The following is an 18,434-nucleotide window of genomic DNA, read 5'->3' on the forward strand; positions in this document are numbered from 1 at the left end:
TCATTAATCATCCTGAGGCCAGCGTCAGCAGCCATTATTATTTAACTACTTCCAGCAATCACAACCAGTATTAGTGCGAAACAACACTGGAGCACGTTTCTACTACAATGACAGTTTCAAATTAATCAATCAAGCAAGGGAAACATACATGTAACAACAGTCTGACTAAAAAAAAAAAATAAGTGCACTTAGTGATGGAATCCTGGCAGTTTGGTTATGAACAGACATTTGTTCGTTTTATTGCAAGCCACATTGGCCTGACTGGAGTCTAGTTATATAGTTTCAGGAGTACATTATGTACTCCTGAAATTCTATACAAATGTTATCATAACCTTTAAGTATATATATTCCCTTTGTCTTAGAGCAGTACATTTAACACAAAAATACACCATTTTCATGGGTTGTTTTTTTTTTTTTAAACAGTATGCTTACTTTAATGATGTTCCCTGCTGCAAATTACAGTGAAAACTCCAAAAAACCACATCCACCATCTTTCAGTATGCTCCAGATATGCTACAATTACTACAATGATGTAATTTCCTGTGAATACACTTTGAATTGCTGTTACTTTTCTTTCATTCATTGTCACAGTCTCACTAAGCTAACTACAGAGCAAGAGACTGATTAGGGGGAAGCTTTTCCCATCAGGATCTACAACTCCTGCTTAACCTCTGCCTGAAAGCACCACTATTGACAGCATGATGGGAAACATAGATTCAGTCTGACTGGCAGACCACTGATTCAGTTTTATAAGCCCTCGGCAGCAAACTTCTCAATGCAGTCAAACATGTCATTACCTGAGTTCTGAGAAGCAGGTGTGTACTCCCCGTCACGCCTTTTCCTTTTTATACTCTGCCTCGTTCTCTGATCGTTGCATGCCTCATGGCAACATTAGAGCCTTGCCAACCGGACAAGGGTGTCGATCTCACTTCCTGAAGCGATCAAAATCGAACAGGAAATGGTATTTTTCATCAATGGGGGTTTGAAAATAATGCAATAGAAGATCTTTTGTCTTAAATTCTGTTCTTTTCTGCGGGATCCATTGAATTCATTAAGTGGCAGAAACAACCTCGTGAAAATCCGACTGTAGGTGTTGAAAGCTCCCGAGACTGATGCGATATTCCACATGTTGAGCATTACACCAGATGGGATCATACTACTTCCTGTGAGGGAATATACAGTGAACAGACAGCAGCACCTTTATCGTACCATCTGTGCGGGGGTCAGAAGCATTACGATAGTGTGAGTCGCACGTGGGAAACTGAGCAGTGGCAGGAACAAGAGCAGAACCAGCAGACATGGAAGTGATTCAACAGTGCTGAGAGATGGATAACAAAGACTTCTGTTCTTTTTTGTTCTCCCGTTAAGCCTGACACACTCGTGTCTACTGCACAGCTGCCAACTCATTTCTGTGGCAATGCTGCAGGCTTTTTGTTAAAGCCACACAAAGATGAAGGTGACACTGTAGAGTCGCCTCTTCAATCAGAACCATCATTATTACCAAAGAGCTGAGACAGAAGGAAGAGACAAATAATGCCCCCCCCCCCCCCCCCCCCCCCCCTTTTGTCTGATTGAATTGCTTCTGTACTGCCTCACACTGACACATCATCATCATAATAGATGTCCAAGTATACAGAGGATAACTGTACTTATAGGATGCCCTTTTTGTCCCAACCAGGGCTCAATCTCTGGTCAGCCAACACTTCAAGGTCCAAACTTGATTTATTCGTAGGTAGCTTGTCGACTTTCAGTGCAGTCTGTGCATTTGAAATACCGCGCAAGTGGTTTTAAGCATTGTTACACATGTTCAACTATCATCATCATCACGTTACAGAAAGGAGAAGACGCAGGGTCAAATAAAATGCAGGAAAACCAACGATTTCTTAAGACTACAAATGATGGAAACGTCCAGAGTTCAGGAGTTCTGAAACATAAAAGAAATAAAAATTAAGAAAAGTTACTCCACTTCTCTTGGAAACAATTCAACTCACAACTGAGAACAAGTGAGCATTCAGCCTCTCATTCTCTCGACACTCCTTGACACTTATTGATTCACTAAATTAACGAGCCTGGATTAAAGGTTCAAGCAGATATACACTACACTCTTCCTCGTGATAGCAACATGGCCTCCCCGTGTTTCCTCAACACGCTTTATTAAAACCCGAAGCTTGGTTGTACCTGCAGGCCTCAGTGCGGCTGGTTCAGAGGTAACCGAGCCCATGACCGGGCGCCGCGTGAGTCAAATATGATCCGACAAGACCCAAAGCTCCAGGGTCAAAGCCACAGCGAGGAGCCCTCGCCCCCAGGAGGGGAGGCCTTGTTGCTGCCTTGGCCTGTCGATATTCTCCAGTTTGAGCAACAAATCCTAATGAGGCTGCTCTGTGTGTGTGCGAAGCAAAACACCTGCCTACAATCCTCCAGCACTCACAAAAACAACAGCAAACGAGGCGAAGGAAGCCTGAGGTGGTGCTCACGCTCATGGTGCAATTCCCTAATCCTGAGCTGGTTCATATGGTTGCTTCACGGGACATTTTTTTTTAACAAGGTTGTACACAAAACACATGTGGACCGCTGTTCTGATGTTGACAAAGCCTCCTGAGCTAAATGCTGCATAATGCATAATAATCCCCGGCAGTTTACAAAACACACAAAGCTATAAAGAGTTCTACCAAGCAAATCAGTCACGATCCCCAATCATATCCTCCCTGTGGTCTGAGATCCCAAATTTCGACGAGACTGCATCACAGCTTGAATTGAACATAATGTACGCAGTAATGCTCAATATTGCAACAACAACACGATTCGAGAAAAATACAAATGCTTAAATATGTGAGGTTAGTTTCTTCGTGCTTTGAATTTTGTCCATCTTGCTCCACCAGTTGTGACCAATTCATTTTCACTTGATTTTCGTACTTCCTACTTCTGCTCTGTGGCCACCAGGTATGAAACAATTACAGCTGTCAATCACTTGGGACCATGATGTGGGAATACTTACAGGATGGTGTATCTAGTAGAGTCCTGCAAAGATTTATAGGGTTTTCTCAGAAAAAAAAAAGACTTGGAAGGGAAGCTTGTTGCGCCAACTCCTGAAAGTCGTCCATGTAATTCCTAGTGGCATCTTCAAATGATGAATGGTACAGCATGCATGACTTTCCAAAAATATTTCCTTCACTAGACCACGGGACTTTTGTCCGTCTCACCTGAATGAGCAAGTGTACAAAAGACGGCAGCGTCTCGGCTTCAAGCCTTTTTTGGTTCTGTTCGCATGACAATGTTATAACTGGTATTTTTGACCGGCTGCATCCGTTTTTAAAGGAATTCAAACTGAGGGCCCAAACCCTCGTTGTTTTCTTACAAAGATTCTTTTCATTGTTGCACAACAGAGATGTGGAAAGTTTTTGCAATCCAAATTTGAGAAATGATTGCACAATTTTCCTGTGTAGTCGTTCTGAGGGCAGCGTACCCATTTCTGAAAGGCACACGGTGGGATGCAGACATAGCGACATCAAAATACGTTTAAGATTAACTTAACCACAATAGTCAAAAAATTAGAAGGCTTTCTGTCACTGATTAAATTACTGACTGCAGATCTTTTGTGGCGACTCTTTCAGACAAAATGACAGACAACAACTAAGTTGAGCACAGCCACAACTATGAGATGATCTTTTTAAACTTCTCCACGTTACCGACAAGGTCATAGGTAGGAATATCCAACTCTCCAATTTAGAGCACTTCAGTATATATATTTATCCTGTATGTCTTTTACATTTACCAAAAATCTGTTGAAAGCCATACAACTGGTCAAAATCAGATGTATTTTACAAAGTGTAGGTAAAAACTCGTAAAAACTGATATTTAAAATGAAAGTTGAGCAATCTGGTTCAGACTTCTTACACATCAAGAAACATTGTCCAACAATATGTGTTATTTGCCAAAGTAATCGCCAATAAATATGACTAAGTTGATGCATTCAAGTTAAAATGTCAACCAGCTGTACTGATTCACTGAGAGATGCTTTGTCAAAGCAAAAGTTTATTTGATCAGAAGCATCAAGGAGAACTGTAATTTTTTTGAAATTCCAGAATTTCTTTAGAAACTAGACCGATTCAAATTATTTCAACTGAGAACTGTCATTTTTAAACCATTTTTAGTTTGGAAGAAACAGGAAAAATGCTAAAGTCACCGAAAATAGTCTTAATATAAGAATTAAATGTACTGTTACCTGAATGAATGAGAATATTTACTGTGCAAGCTGTTGAATGTTTCACAAGTCTGACGATGTAGTGATTTCAACCATAATCCAAACTTTTCAACAGTTCTAAACATATAAAACCAGCTAGAATCAGGCTGATTTACATGGTCGTACACGTCAAATGTCAAAATGCGACCTCAGTTTGGATGTCGAGAGGAAGTGAGGAAATCATATATAGGCCTCCTTCAACAAAAATACAAACTTGATTATAATGTTGCAACAGTGACATGTTACGCATAGCGCATGGCAATTTGACTTCAGATGGGTCTGTGGGATTTTAACCATTTCTGACAAGAAATACTGGCCATAAATGTCAATATCAAGCAAGGTAAAGCATCCATCTGTGCTTGATCTTCCTAAAAATTCAATACAGACCAAACAGCAGGGCGGAAAAAGCCTGTGACGTTCAAAGACATTCCCAAGTTCGTGATGTGTCCTGAGGGTCAATCCACCTGAAGCACTTGAATTCATTTTCGGCTTTCTGCGCCCGGTTCTTCCCCTCAGCAAACGTAGCAAAGCTTGGTTTAAAAGTCAAATCCTCATGTATTACAATGATACACTCTGACAAGTCTATTGAGCACAGTTGACCTTTTTTTTTCTTCCAGAGGGGAGGAGAATAAAATAGTGGGACTAACGTGGAACACCTGTTCCTTTTCGGCGTCCGTCAGTATATCAAATACACAAACAGTGACAGCTGTGGTGCGGGCCAGCGATACTGCAGGAGGACAGAGATCAGGGGCCTTGTTTCTGGGAGCTATACTTCCTACATGAGGTCAAAAAGCTACAAGCAGAGTGCAGTGGCCAGGGTCTGTAATATTTCACATGTGCTTTTTTTGAGGAACGGCAGACGCTATCGATTTCTTTAATCTGGAGCGCGGGAAGTTAAAGGAGAAGCCGCCTATCGGGCAGGCTGCTTTCAATTACAAGCTCCATAAAGACACCGAGATAGGAGCCGATGTGATGGACGGCCTGCGAGACGCCATGAAAGGATCCGCGGCTCGGGTCTGCTCAGGCTCAAGTTGGCCGGGCGCGATGGTCCACATGCCAGACACACCCAAGACCCAAGGCTGCCTCCCATCAAACAAGAGGGAGTACTGACGGAGGAGGAAGAGCGATCGGGCTGGGGTTGGGGATACTTCCATTTGTCTTAGGTTAACACATTCAACATCAAGAAAAAACAGTCAGACGTCTATTGGAAACAACACTGCAGGAAAAGACTAAAAGACAATGTGTCGTCCTGTGTAGAAGCATTTCATATGGAATGATTTAAAGCTTGTGTCTTCTATTTTATCTGATGGATGGATGGATGGATAGATAGACACTGTCACACCTCGTTCTGAGATCAATACAATACCTTCACCGTCCAATGAAAGCAATTTTAGCTTTGGATCCATGTCTCATCTTTTCCAAATTCAATAAATGAAACCAAATGAGAAGAAAAAAACAATATTGCACGCATGCTCACTTCTTCTCAATAGATTGAGCAACCTCCGTGCCTGTCCCATGGAGGAGGTTGGTATAAACAAATCATCAGTCATCAGAGTTCATCAGATGAGTAAAGCATAAAAAACAGTTTTCAGTTAACAGCTAATCTTCAGTCTCACTTGGACATCGGGTTTTCATCTGACTCATTTGTCCTCCTGACCTTCTTGGCGATGGAACCCATCCACAAGGGCAGAAGAGGTGAAGTTGCAGCACACACCAGGCCTTTTGAAAAGTTTTTTGTTTTTTTTATATTTCCAGGACTGGATTCAAAAATGACACAAGCTTCCCTGAATTGAAAGTGCAATAACCATAAAACCCACACAATGACATTGTGTTTCTTGCGAAAGTTTATTTCCCTACAGAGGACACAACTATCCTCTGTCAGAGTGTAAATCACTCACAGATTTCAAATTAGCGTCTAAACTTACAGTGAAGTCCAGTGCAAAAGCGGGGGTTTAATATTAGACCGTACACAGGACTGTAAAAACTAATGTGTGATTCTATAACTATGTGAAAATATTTTATTTCTAATGCATTTTCACTTAAAACATTGGCGTGAAAACAAGGCCTAAGATTTTAACCAAAGAGAAAACGGGATAAGTTTCTACACCAAAATCTTTTGAACCAAGGTTTTCTGGTTTGGCGAAAAAAAAAAAATGTATATGGGTTTGTATTGGAAATTTTAACACAGGCTATCTGGATTGCTGGTTACCCACCTCTAAGCTTATCCCTCAATGGCATCAAACTGAAAAATAAAACTCCAAACAACTAAACAGCAGAAATATTGATTTATAATCTTTGGCTGGCAGAAGATACGACAGTGAAAGTGATTGTGTCCCACAGAGGCCAACTAAGTCAACTGATGGTGATAGATTGTCCTTCATGTGGAGACTGATGGGAGGATCTCACAGACTCCTCTGTCTGCTACGAAGAACCCAACTTTGAAATATGAATCTTGGCTCGGATTTCATCCTCGGTGAGAGAAAAAACATTTATCTCAGATAAATCTAAATCCATGTCCTTGACGGGCTTTATAACGGACGGCTTTGTCTGCTCTGAGCCGGGACAGCGTCTCCCTCTGATACGTTCGGCGGCTCCGGCCCGAACAGCCGGCCTGTCGGCACCGAGAGGAACAAATCCTACGCTGTGTGGAGACATCAAACCGCTACAAAGACAGACAGCGATTAGGCACGCCGGTGCCGCGGCGGTCCGGGAGACCCACCAGCGGTCTCCATCCCTCGGCTCCACATCAAAGCCGCCAGTGCAACAGTTTGAATTATAGAGAGCAAGTGTGCAGTCATGCCCCCCCCCGGTGGCATCCAGCTCACAGCCTGATTAACCCCTGTGCTGCCCTGAGGTGGGGGGAAGATAGTGCAGCTCCTCATGATGCTATATGAATTACAACGCCAACAACTGCGCATCGGCAGCGGGACAAAAGGTCGGGCGTGTCAACGGGGCGCTTGATGGCTCAATCTCTTAAATCCGACAACCAATCCGAGAAAATGTGCAGCGAAGCGTCCAGCAGGTTTCACCTCTGACTCACGATGTGTGTGACGATTATGCGAGATGGAAACGGAGCCAAAACGTCCAGCCACCTGTCTCGTCATCTCTCAGCCTTGCCGTCTTGTAGAATAGAAGAATTCGATACGGTGCTCGTCACACAACTTCAGATATATTCGCAAATAAATGCAGGTGAACAATCCTTTGGTAAAACACGCTTTTGCAGTATAATTCAATATATTGACTCAATAATAAGTTCATCTGTTCCTTTTCAAATTATTCCTTTCTGGTGACTGATGAATGCTTTGCTAAATGACTCACGAGCTTCACCTAACACCTGATCTTGTGACACTGAAGAACCCTCTAAAATTATACTTCGATATTTTAAATACACGCAGGAGAAAAGCCTGAATCGAGGATCAGACGTCCGCTATACTTAATGTTGTGTAAGACCTACTTTTGTTAACTGGCTTTATAAACTAGCTATTCACTACATTACTTAGAACCTCTTCTTTGGTTTCCTTTTAACCACATACATTGAAATGCCACAGCAGCGCATGACCTACGTTAAATAAGAAGAATCTTATTACATAATATGAATAAAATTAATAAAATGCCACAAGTCAGGAGATAAAAAGACAAAATGATAAATTAAGTCAGTCAACAGTGGGGTATTGGTGAGACCTCACTGCTGTTGTACAGTCCGTTATTGATCGGCACAAACAAACGCCTGCTAAAGATTCAAAGCAGCTCAACATTATTCAAGCTATACCTGAAACTAGACATCGTTTTAAAAACTTTTCAACAAAGAAAACGCAAAAAACGACGAGTTTTTAACTCGACAAGTTGTTGCCAAACGTCTGCCTTCACATTCGGTAAAGAACACTGACCGGACAAAAGACACTTTGACAACAGAAGTGTTGCAGCTGAAATGAGTGACAGGAATCAGTGTGAGGAAAAGGGGATCAATAAGAAAACGATGGGGAAACCGTAGAACAAAGACACGCAGATAAGAGAAGACGTCTCGGTGGTTGGATCAAGCCGATAACGGCAAATAGAGACAATGTAAATGTTTCCAAAGTTTAAAGAAACTGCTGGAACGGTGACACAAAGATAGCACTGAGACTGATTCAGAAAGGAAAAGTGGCTCATAAAAAGGCCCACGCCATGGAAAAAAAAAAGAAAAAGAAAAAATAAAAGTGTCCAGATGCAGACGGAGGCCGAAATGAGATGGCAAGCAGCTGTTGTAGCCAGCTGTCCATGCCAGTTGTTCATAAGGGCTTGCAGGCCAGGATGGAGGGATTCAGAGATTTCAGAAAGAGGCGGGGGGGGGGGGGGTATATATAACAAGCAAACGGAGAGGGTGAGGGCAAAGTGGAAAAAGCTGAAAGGAAAGAGGTTAAAAGTGTTCAAACAAGTCGCCACCGCACAGAAAACCTATCAGACAAAAAGTTTCCTGCTCCTTTACCGCACGGAAAGCACCCATATAAATCAGATTATGAACAAGCAAACACCCACAATGCTCCCCTGCATGTAGAAACCTGTGCCATTGAAAGCAATTACAAGGACTGCAGGACTCATGAGTGTGTTTACATGCTGATTGGGAGTTTTTCCTCTTCCGAAACACTAAAATCACACCAGGATGTCCCACAGGAAGCCTTCAGTACACTGTGGAGGGCTGACTGTACACAATAACAAGCATTACAGGGACCCCTGGTGGCTTTTACCGAAGCATACAAGCAACTCCGAGCAGGATGGAGGGACAGAAAGTGAAGGACGAATCTAATTTGCTTATTTATGGCTCTGTAATCCACACTATTACACCGTTAGCGAACATGTGGGCAGCTTTTAGAGCTGGTTGGTCTCGGACACTGATCATTACACTTGCAGAGAGATTTACAGAGTTATATCTTGGTGATCTGACAGGGAATGTATATATATATATATTTTTTTTTTTTAAATGACAAGACGCTACAAGAAGCCCAATATAAACAAAACTGTACAACAACAAAAACATACAAATTCAAAAAGGACAACATGGACAATGTCATGTTTTTTTACTTGATACTTACTGTAAAGTCTTGGAGTTTTCTTTTGTTGTCTCAGGTTTCAATAAGATGACCGCTGCCAAAACTCTGAAAAGAACAAAATGCATTAAACATTATTTATTAGTAGCAGGTGTCATCCGTATATGAAACACTTCCATCGTCTTTTTTCTTAAATTATAAATACATTTACACAGTAAAGAAAACCAGAATAAGACGCTTTCTAGAAAATAGGAAAAAATAAAACCTTTGAAAATCCCAGAACTCTTGGGTGTCTGATTCTCAGCTGAAAATGTTGAATTTAATACAGGTGGACCACTGCGGTGCAATGTGGATTAATGCTATTCTGAAAGCCTCTGAAGAATCGGGGTAAGAAAAGGAGACGGTCTCGTCGCAGTTCTACTGCACTTGTGCATCTCAGCATCTTTCCATGCCCGAGCAGATCCAACGGTAGGATGTCGGATCTCGTGAAACTTCTGTCTGACCTTCATTAGAGCAAACATAACTGGATCAACCCCTCAGAGATGATTTCCATGAAAGGCTACGCACACCGTTTGGAACAACGGGCAGAAACGCGTCAGATCTCTATGGACTGTGGATAAAGAGGTTGGAAAGCACTGGGATAGAAGAAGAAGTACAATGAAATCCAACATCGTGATCGCATGACTCCAACGTCTCAAGCAATCACATTGGACTTTGTTCCGTCTGTGCCAACAAAATCACACACAAATAAAACCATCATCCCCACACTGAAAGCAGAGCGCAAACAGCATGATGTCGCAAAAAGGCTTCTCTGCGAAATCAATACAGCAAAATAAAGTGAAATCTTGGGGAGTTGTCAGCAGGGAAACCTCCCGAGACAGACATTAACGATCTCAACTCAACCCAAGCAAAAACACAGTTGGCAAATAGCATCTTAGCTTTAGCACTGATAGCCTTCTGCAGCCTCCTCGGTTCAACCCCACTGCTCTTTGCCTTCGCGTCACGTTCATATGATGCAGGGAAGCTGTAAGACGTGGATTACTCTGCTAATGCTCGTGAGGGAAACTCTTTCACAACAAACTTAAGGACACAGAGCTTCGTAGACTAGTCTATAGGCACAAGGTTTTAAAGAGCTCTGGACTTTTTCTATCATTTAGCCAACACTATAAACGCACGTCATCTGAGAAACCAGGCAGGACATTTAGAATCGGAAAGCATTCTGTCGAGGCCGTAGCCTGCCTTTGTCCATTGTTGGCAGGGATTTGCTGCAGCCTTCAGCGACGTTTAGGAAAGTGGTTTATAAAAGGAGGGAGGAATGGCTGGATGGACATTACAATGGTGGAAATTCATGCGGAATTGAGCCACAATCTTAACCACTGTGTTGAAATGGTGAGGCTGGTGTCAAATTACAGTCACCCTTGGCTTGTTGGAGGACAGCCGACTCAAAGAAGTTGGGATTTCAGGGAGGAAACTCTTAAAGGTGCAGATGATACAACAACGACTTGTTTCTGGGTTTCATCCTGGACTAGTGGTGACATGTTTTCCCTTTCTTGTCTCCACTGACAGGATTTTTCCATGTTTGCTTTTTATAACCATGATATCTAAAAAATAATAATAACTATTGAGCTTAAAGACAACAAATTGGAGGAAAACCAAAAGGCACACACAGGGAGAACATGCAACCCAATAAAAAGGTGAAAAGCTGTAGGTTGCAGTCTGGAATCCCTCATTGCTATTGTTGATTGTTTTCATGTTTTGAAAAACTGCTGCAACAATAACAACAAGTACTTCAGACAGATGCTGAACTCATAAATAATTTTCAGAAACTCACAATTAAAAAAAGGGAGACCTGAGGATGATGTCAAATTATGAGCCCTAAATACTACAAGTCAGTAAATTCAAACAAAAAGCTTTCCTGGGGCAGACAAAACACAAAGAAGTGGGTTGTAAAGAAATAATTAGAGAAAATAGATGAAAAAACAATCTTGCTTCAGGCAAAGCATGAAGTGAATATGTTAAATACGAGAAAATGATAAAGATGGGACTCAATCAGCCTCAACATCCAGCTGTCTTCCAGCCAAACAGATGTTTACAAACACTCAGATTTGTTTATAGTTTTTGTTATTGTGCGATCAAGGGGCAGGAAACTAAACAAGAAAAAAACAATAACACTGTTTGCGTGTGATTTTAAAGTAAGACGCAGTTTGTTGTTGATTGTTATTTGCACTATTCAAACATTAGACCAGAGTCAGTTTGATCCTGGACCAAACATGTCGTTATCTCTGGGCCTCATGTCAGATCACAGCTGACCACGGAGGCTAACCGGAGCCCCCTCCATCACGGCGGCGGGGGGAGGGAGCTCCACGGCCCCTGCCCGGGAAGCAGGAAGCGGCTCCGGCCGCTGGCTGCAGTTTGCCCTCTTCGGGGAGCTAGCTCCGTTAGCCTGCCTGCTAGCCTGCCCCTGCTAGCGCCGCGGAGCCGCACAGCTGGCCGGACCACAGCGGGTTCCTCCGCGGGTTCCTCCGCGGGTCCCCCCCCCCCCTTCCCTCCAACCTCCCCAAAACGAGAGCCGCATACTCACACGGGCAGCCCGCGGGAGCGGAGGCGCGGCGCCGGGCGAGCAGCCAGCGATTCCCGGGGTTAGATGCTCATGTATCCACCATCCAGGCATCAGGAAGCATGCTGGTGGGCAGCTGCGCACTCACTTCTGTTTGGGAAAGTCGGGGGGGCCGGACAACATAGGGCCCGCGGCCCAACAGCGGCCCGGCGGGAGGTCCGGTCTGGGGCCCGGGCCAAGGAATGCTCAAAAGTTGACATGATGAAATAAAATGAAATGAAATTGGTTCATTATCAATCAAACTTTAAAAGAAAGAAAAGAAAATCATAATAGCAAGGAGGAGATTTGTTTTATTTCAGATACTTAAATCATATGAATTGATGTGTAGCAGAAGCATAGACAGCAGAAACAATATGATGTAGGAATGATACGATGTCCATAAAAAAACTCCCATCTTACCTTACTACATAATATATATATACAATCAGGTTGATATTTTATTCAAACAGAAGTGTATTATTGTCATTTCTGACCTTATAATACACTGAGATGAAATGGGTCATTCAGACACATATGAAAAGTTCTCGACCCTGGGTGGGCTTCAACCACCAACCTTTCGAAAAACAGCCACATGCACTAACCGATTATGCCTCAGAGACATCCAATAATGAAACAGGGCGTGCTCTTTCCTGAGGGCGTGGCCTATGTTTGTCCGACACGATGAACCCGATAAAAACTATGGGGATTAGTGAGATCACTTGTGCTCCTAAAATTATTGAGTTATAAGTATTGGCCATCGTAGATCCACGGGAAAAGAAGCATCTCTTAAAAGATAAACTGAAGCTACTTAACAACGGATTGTATTATATAACATATGGTATCTTATAATTAAGGAAAATGTTTGTTTCTTCTGGCGTGCTTTAGCCTGTGTAGTAAAACCTTTAGTAACTGGACCCTTACATACAGTTGGGAAGCCCTTCATAATCCCAACCAAAAATACTCCAGCAGAAGGTTGGATATAGCAGAGCTGGTAGATCCCCTTCTATAAAAAAAAAAAAAAAGGCAAATCGCCCCCCCTGTATATCTAAATATACCCAGCAACATGCTGACATGTCACAGTCTCCTTTGGATGTGATGATATATGATGGGTGCTCTAAGTTGTTGTTGTTGTTTTCAGTAGGCAGTGAAAGAGCTGCTATGTATTGGGGAGGAGTGAACATGAACAGCCACACACATGAAGGAGTCATTTACACATAATATTCACAGGTTTGGGAACAACATATGCTGACACTAAAATTACAGCTTGAATATAAAACCACATAAAGCTTGAATGTAAAGCCACATTCTGAATAGTTTCAAACAGAATTTCTACATAGTGAAAAACTCAATTTCACAAAAACCCCGACACAAAAGAAGAAACTTCCAACACTTTATTAGCACCAGCATCTCTGATGTGTGTTTGGATGCACCTGATGGTTACGTTTGTGTTTGGTCATATGCTATTAGAGCATCATATGATTGCATTCATACCAGGGCTGCATAATATACAAATACAGTATTACAAATCTATTATTATTGGAATGACTGAAATGCAATGAATTGTGTGTCCATGTGCTATATGCATTTTTGCCCTGTAAGTTCAAATTGATATAATTAAAAACAAAGTTTGATTAATTGCTTAATTTGCAAAAACTATTTAAAAATCTCAAACGGAAGTGGCTACTGAGCTCAGATCTCAGGAATGTAATGTAAAACCTGTATTCTCCATCCAATTAGTGAAATAGTCCTTGTGCTGAAGAGTCCAACTGCTCTCAGACATAACATCTAGTTGTATTAATGACAGTGAACATGACAGATCATTTGCCCTTTTCCTCTAATAATGTTAGATAATATTTCCAGGATCTTAATTTATATATGACTCCTTTCAGCCCACATATTTTCAAAAAGGATATATAACTTATTGAAGTAAAGCAAAGCAAAACTAAATTCTGCAGGTATTTTAAGAAGCATGGTTTCATAAACAAAAACTGCCTAAGAAAAATGAACTTCTAAGAAGAAGAAGAAGAAGAAGAGGCTTTATTGTTAATATATAGACATAAAATGAAAGTTTGTTTGGCAGCAATTCTCATAGCAGCTTTAATATCACAGTCACATAAATAAAAAAAAATGCAGTCGCAGAGAATCATGGATAATGTGTTGTGGAATTTGAAATAAATGTCGGACTAAATATTCCCGGTGCTGAAGGTGCTAAACTGCTAAACTTAGAAATATTGTGAGAATAACCAAGCGTTTTTTAACCAATAATACGGAGGTCTTTAAACTCCTGTAGCATGCAGCTTAAAGCGAAGAACAAAACCTTATTGTGAAGGGAATCGTGAATAGCTGAGTACCTGGAGACAGCGGAGTCGTTTAAAAGGCCTGTTTCTTCCTTCCTGACAGCACGTCAGGGTCTGTTCATAAACACCTTTCACTCTCTCACCTTGCTTCATGCTCTTGACCTCCGTGCAATTAAGCGCGTCCCAGCTCTCGATGCTCTGCTCTCCCTTTGTTTCTCGGCTGAGTCGCACTCATAACAGTGTCGTCATGCAAGGTCACACATCGACTCAGACTCTGGAGGTTTAACTGAAATGATAAAGGCGGATATGGAGCGCAGTTATTACAAAAGTGTATAACTCCTCTGCGGCATACAAAGCACACAGAGGCACATATGCGTGATTGCGAGGAGGGCTCGTCATACAATAAAATTATAGGCACCCCTGCCTATAAACACAAAAGGGCTTTGGGTTGATAGAGTTAAATTAAATTATATGGGTTATATTTTCAAAAGCTCAAGTGCACTTCTAGCAATCTATTTATTAGGGCTCCTAAAACTGATCCTGTTTAGGGCCCCAAAATCTCCTACGTATAGAAATAACATATAAAGAAATAAATTTGACTTATAAAACCTGGAAAGCAAATTTCCATGTTTTCAAATGATATTTGTTGCAGCCAATGATATACTAAAGGCTAATAACAGATATTGTGCTGATACTATTGGAATATTTTGCCATTTTTAAAGTAAAAAAACCCATAATGTAAATGAAATGGTCAAATTAAAATAACAACAATAGTTGACAATGTTAAAAAAATGACATATTCTCAAAAAATTTTAATGACAACTATACCATTTGTGATTTTTGACAAGAAAACTACAAAAGAACGCTGAAAAGAAATCTTTCAGAATTACAATCCTGTTGGTGTATTATTACTTTATAGACTGCAGTTATAAGACTTTCAAACTTGTTTTAATGATCGTCCAGTTAGGAAAGAAAAATAGTTGTGCTTCGCCAATACCACGAACATTTACTAACGTGTACCACACCATCATTTACATATGTGGAGACGTTTTTTTACATGCAGCAGACGCAGCAGACTGGGTGATGAAAAAAAACATTAAAAAAAAAGCGAAGATGTTTTATAGATTTTTCTATTACGAAAAGAGACGTCTCCAGGTGATATTGACATTATAAGAAACACTAAGAAGACTTGTGGTGGCTGTGCTTGGATCAGATGATCATGTAAGGAAATTAGCGACAGGATTATATCAGCTCCTGCAAACCAAGGGCCCGTTTACACCTGTGTTTGGGGAGATCAGATATGGTGCCATAGTCACTTTATGTGAGCCAGCCCCTCCTGCATTATTCGGAAGTGACGTAGAGGTTGTAATACAATCCAAACCCAAGGGGTTAGCCCAAAACGCATGACACGGACAAACGTCGACACGTGTAACGTGATCGTGTGAAATGCATATTAATACAAGTACCCAAGAGACTTAAAGCTAATGTCTGGCCTCATTTTTAGACACTTTCATCATGTTTGATGGACACAAACAATGACATCACTCAATGAATATGGAATGACAATATAAAAATATGGAAAACCACAACCTGATAGCTCAGTTTTAAATCTTTTTCCTCTTCATACTGATACGGCTTATTTCGCCGCTACAGTTTCTGTATTGTAGCCGTCACTTGGGGGCAGTATGAGTATAAACTGTACAGATCCTGCAGAGCAGCATTGGCACCTCATTTACACAATGTGTGCTTCTGCGTCCCCACTGAGCGTGGTAGTGCATCACATGCAGCTCGCTGTAAATATGGTGCCATAAGCACCTTATTCGAGCGCCGCCAGCTCATCCTGCATTATTCATGATCGTTAAGTCACAGACAAACTGCTTTAACAGCATTAATATTCATCACCTTCTATTGTGCAACACAAACGCTTCAAATTGCATCAGACTACTTAACACCTCCACTGTGGCAGATTAGCTTTAACTGTCTGCTTGAAGAGCACTTTGTTAGAAAAAAAAGAAAAGAAATGGAGCACAGCACTTGTCATTGGCTTTCCCAACACAACATCCACATCAAACCCTGCACTATAAGATCATCATCATTCTCTGAGTTTTACCTACACGGATGCTCGAGTTAAGCCGTTGATTAAAACTTGCAGCATCGACTTGTCGAGCAAAGCCAACATGATACAGTAAAAGTGTCACGATTCGCTTTTATTTTTCCCTTCCTGGAAGGTGAACAGAATGATATGTAGAGTTTAACTGCAGCAATACTGCAGAGGCAGAGCAGGTGCACTGCAAATGAGATCATGTTTAACTGAAATGGGCAGTATTATTCATTTTTATTTTGTTTTACTTGAAATGTCTAATTGGTGTGGGCGCTAAATTAGCCACCTGCATCCATTTCCCCTCTCTTTTCATTTTTTCATTTTGTTGACCTTCTTCCTAAAGCAGCTTACTGCACACACTCGAAACTTTTATTTCCAGCTACGTTTAATTTACAGCCCGTGTTTCCAATGTAAACAGGAACACAATGTTCCGACGAAATCTATCATTATTGTTTGAGGTTTTTTAAGCACTAAGCATGATTGAATCATGCAAGTTTACATCGAGAAACATTTTTTTGACATCGTTTTGTTAATAAACATGATTTTCAAAACATGAAACAGCAACAAATGTGACTGAAAAACTGAGAAAAAAAATATTTAAAAAAACCCCCAGCCTGAACTGACAAAACATACAAAACCTTAACATGACTGAAGATGGTAAAACATTTGAAATGGTTAAAATAGCTCAAAACTGCGAAACAGCTTAAAGAGCATTAAACTGCTAAGAGAACCTAATAAGGTAAAACTATTAAAATTGCATAAATTACTCAAAGTGGTTAAAAAGGGGAAAACTGATCGAATTTTTCCCCAAAAAAGTATTCTGAAAATTCAGCCGAAATAAGTAAAATATCTACAATGGCATGAATTGCAAAAAAATGACTTAATAAGGCAAATGTTGTTAAAATTGATATATTTGTTAAATATGTAAAATCTGTAATGAAGTATTACCCATTGTTATGATTGTGATACTTCATAAATTCAACATGAGCTACAGTTTCAGTAAATATGACTTTAAGAGCAGTGTTGAGGTGTGTTTTTGATAAATAGAACTCGTTTCCCAATAGGACAGTTGTAGGTTTGATTCCCATCTCTGTCTGTCTGCATGCCGAAGTGTCCTTGGGCAAGACACGGAACCCCAAACTGCCTGGGTGAATGCAGAATGAGTGTTTGTAGTAATCGGAGAGGCCGATGGCACAGATTGGCAGCCTCGCTTCTGTCTGTCTGTCCCATGGGCAGCTCTGGCTGCCGACGTAGTTTACCTTCGTCGAGTATGGAGTGAATGAATAATGAAATTTAAAGTGCTTTGAGCCTCTGAGAAAAAAAGTGCTATATAAAACCCATGCATTATTATTATTATTATTATAAGAAATGTTAGGATGGTGTTTTCAGTAAATATAGCTTCATAAGAAGCATCAGCCCGGTGTTTTTGGTAAATAGAACTTAATGAGAAGCATTGGTCTGGTGTTTTGGTAAATATAACTTGATAAGACGTTTTGGCCTGCCGTTTTGTTTAATATAACTTAATGAGAAGCATTAGTCTGGTGTTTTGGTTAATATAGTCTGATAAGAAGCATCGGCCTGGTGTATTTAGTGAATATAACTTGATAGGACGTTTTGGCCTGGCATTTTGTTTAATATAACTTCATAAGAAGCGTTGGCTTGGTGTTTTGGCAAATATAACTTGGTAAAAAGTGTTGGCCTGGTGTTTTGTTAAATATAACTTAATGAGAAGCATTGGTCTGATGTTTCGGTAACTATACTATAGTCTATAGTGTGATAAGAAGCGTTGGCTGGGTGTTTCGTTTAATATAACTTGAAAAGAAGTCTTGACCTGGTATTTTGATGGACACTGGTTATTTTTCAGGGGACATTTTCGGGGACTGACAGGGTCCACAGCTGCAGGCTCTCGGAGCCGCTGTGGCCACATTAAAAACTGCATCGCCTTTTTAGTGACAACTGTAGCTCAATGGGCCGGCGGCCCCCCTCGCGCGCCATCCCGGGATTTGTAGTTCTTTTGGAAGGAGCACGCCGCCGCGCGGTCGGAGCCGCGCGCCGCATTAGGACTACAACTCCCTCCGTGCCCCTCGGAGGTGTTAGTTGTCAATATGGCTGTTGTCAGACAGACAAAGCGGAGAGGCAAATAATTCGCCTCTGATTAGAAATCCTTGGGAAAAGG

At 41.2% G+C, this 18,434-nt stretch overlaps 1 protein-coding gene across 1 annotated transcript in view; it reads right to left on the bottom strand.

Moving 5' to 3' along the window:
- The window catches only part of disp1 (dispatched homolog 1), an 84,004-nt gene extending 72,075 nt beyond the window's left edge, over positions 1-11,929 (bottom strand). Inside the window, exons 1-2 of the mRNA XM_080514091.1 lie at positions 11,846-11,929; positions 9,310-9,372 (exon numbers count right to left, since the gene is read on the bottom strand). The gene's annotated coding sequence lies outside the window, so the exon portion shown is untranslated. The remainder of the gene's footprint in view (positions 1-9,309; positions 9,373-11,845) is intronic.
- Between the last annotated feature and the right edge of the window lie 6,505 nt (positions 11,930-18,434).

The sequence above is a fragment of the Blennius ocellaris genome (genome assembly GCF_963422515.1).
Source record: "Blennius ocellaris genome assembly, chromosome: 18".
In the NCBI taxonomy this organism is placed as follows: domain Eukaryota; kingdom Metazoa; phylum Chordata; class Actinopteri; order Blenniiformes; family Blenniidae; genus Blennius; species Blennius ocellaris.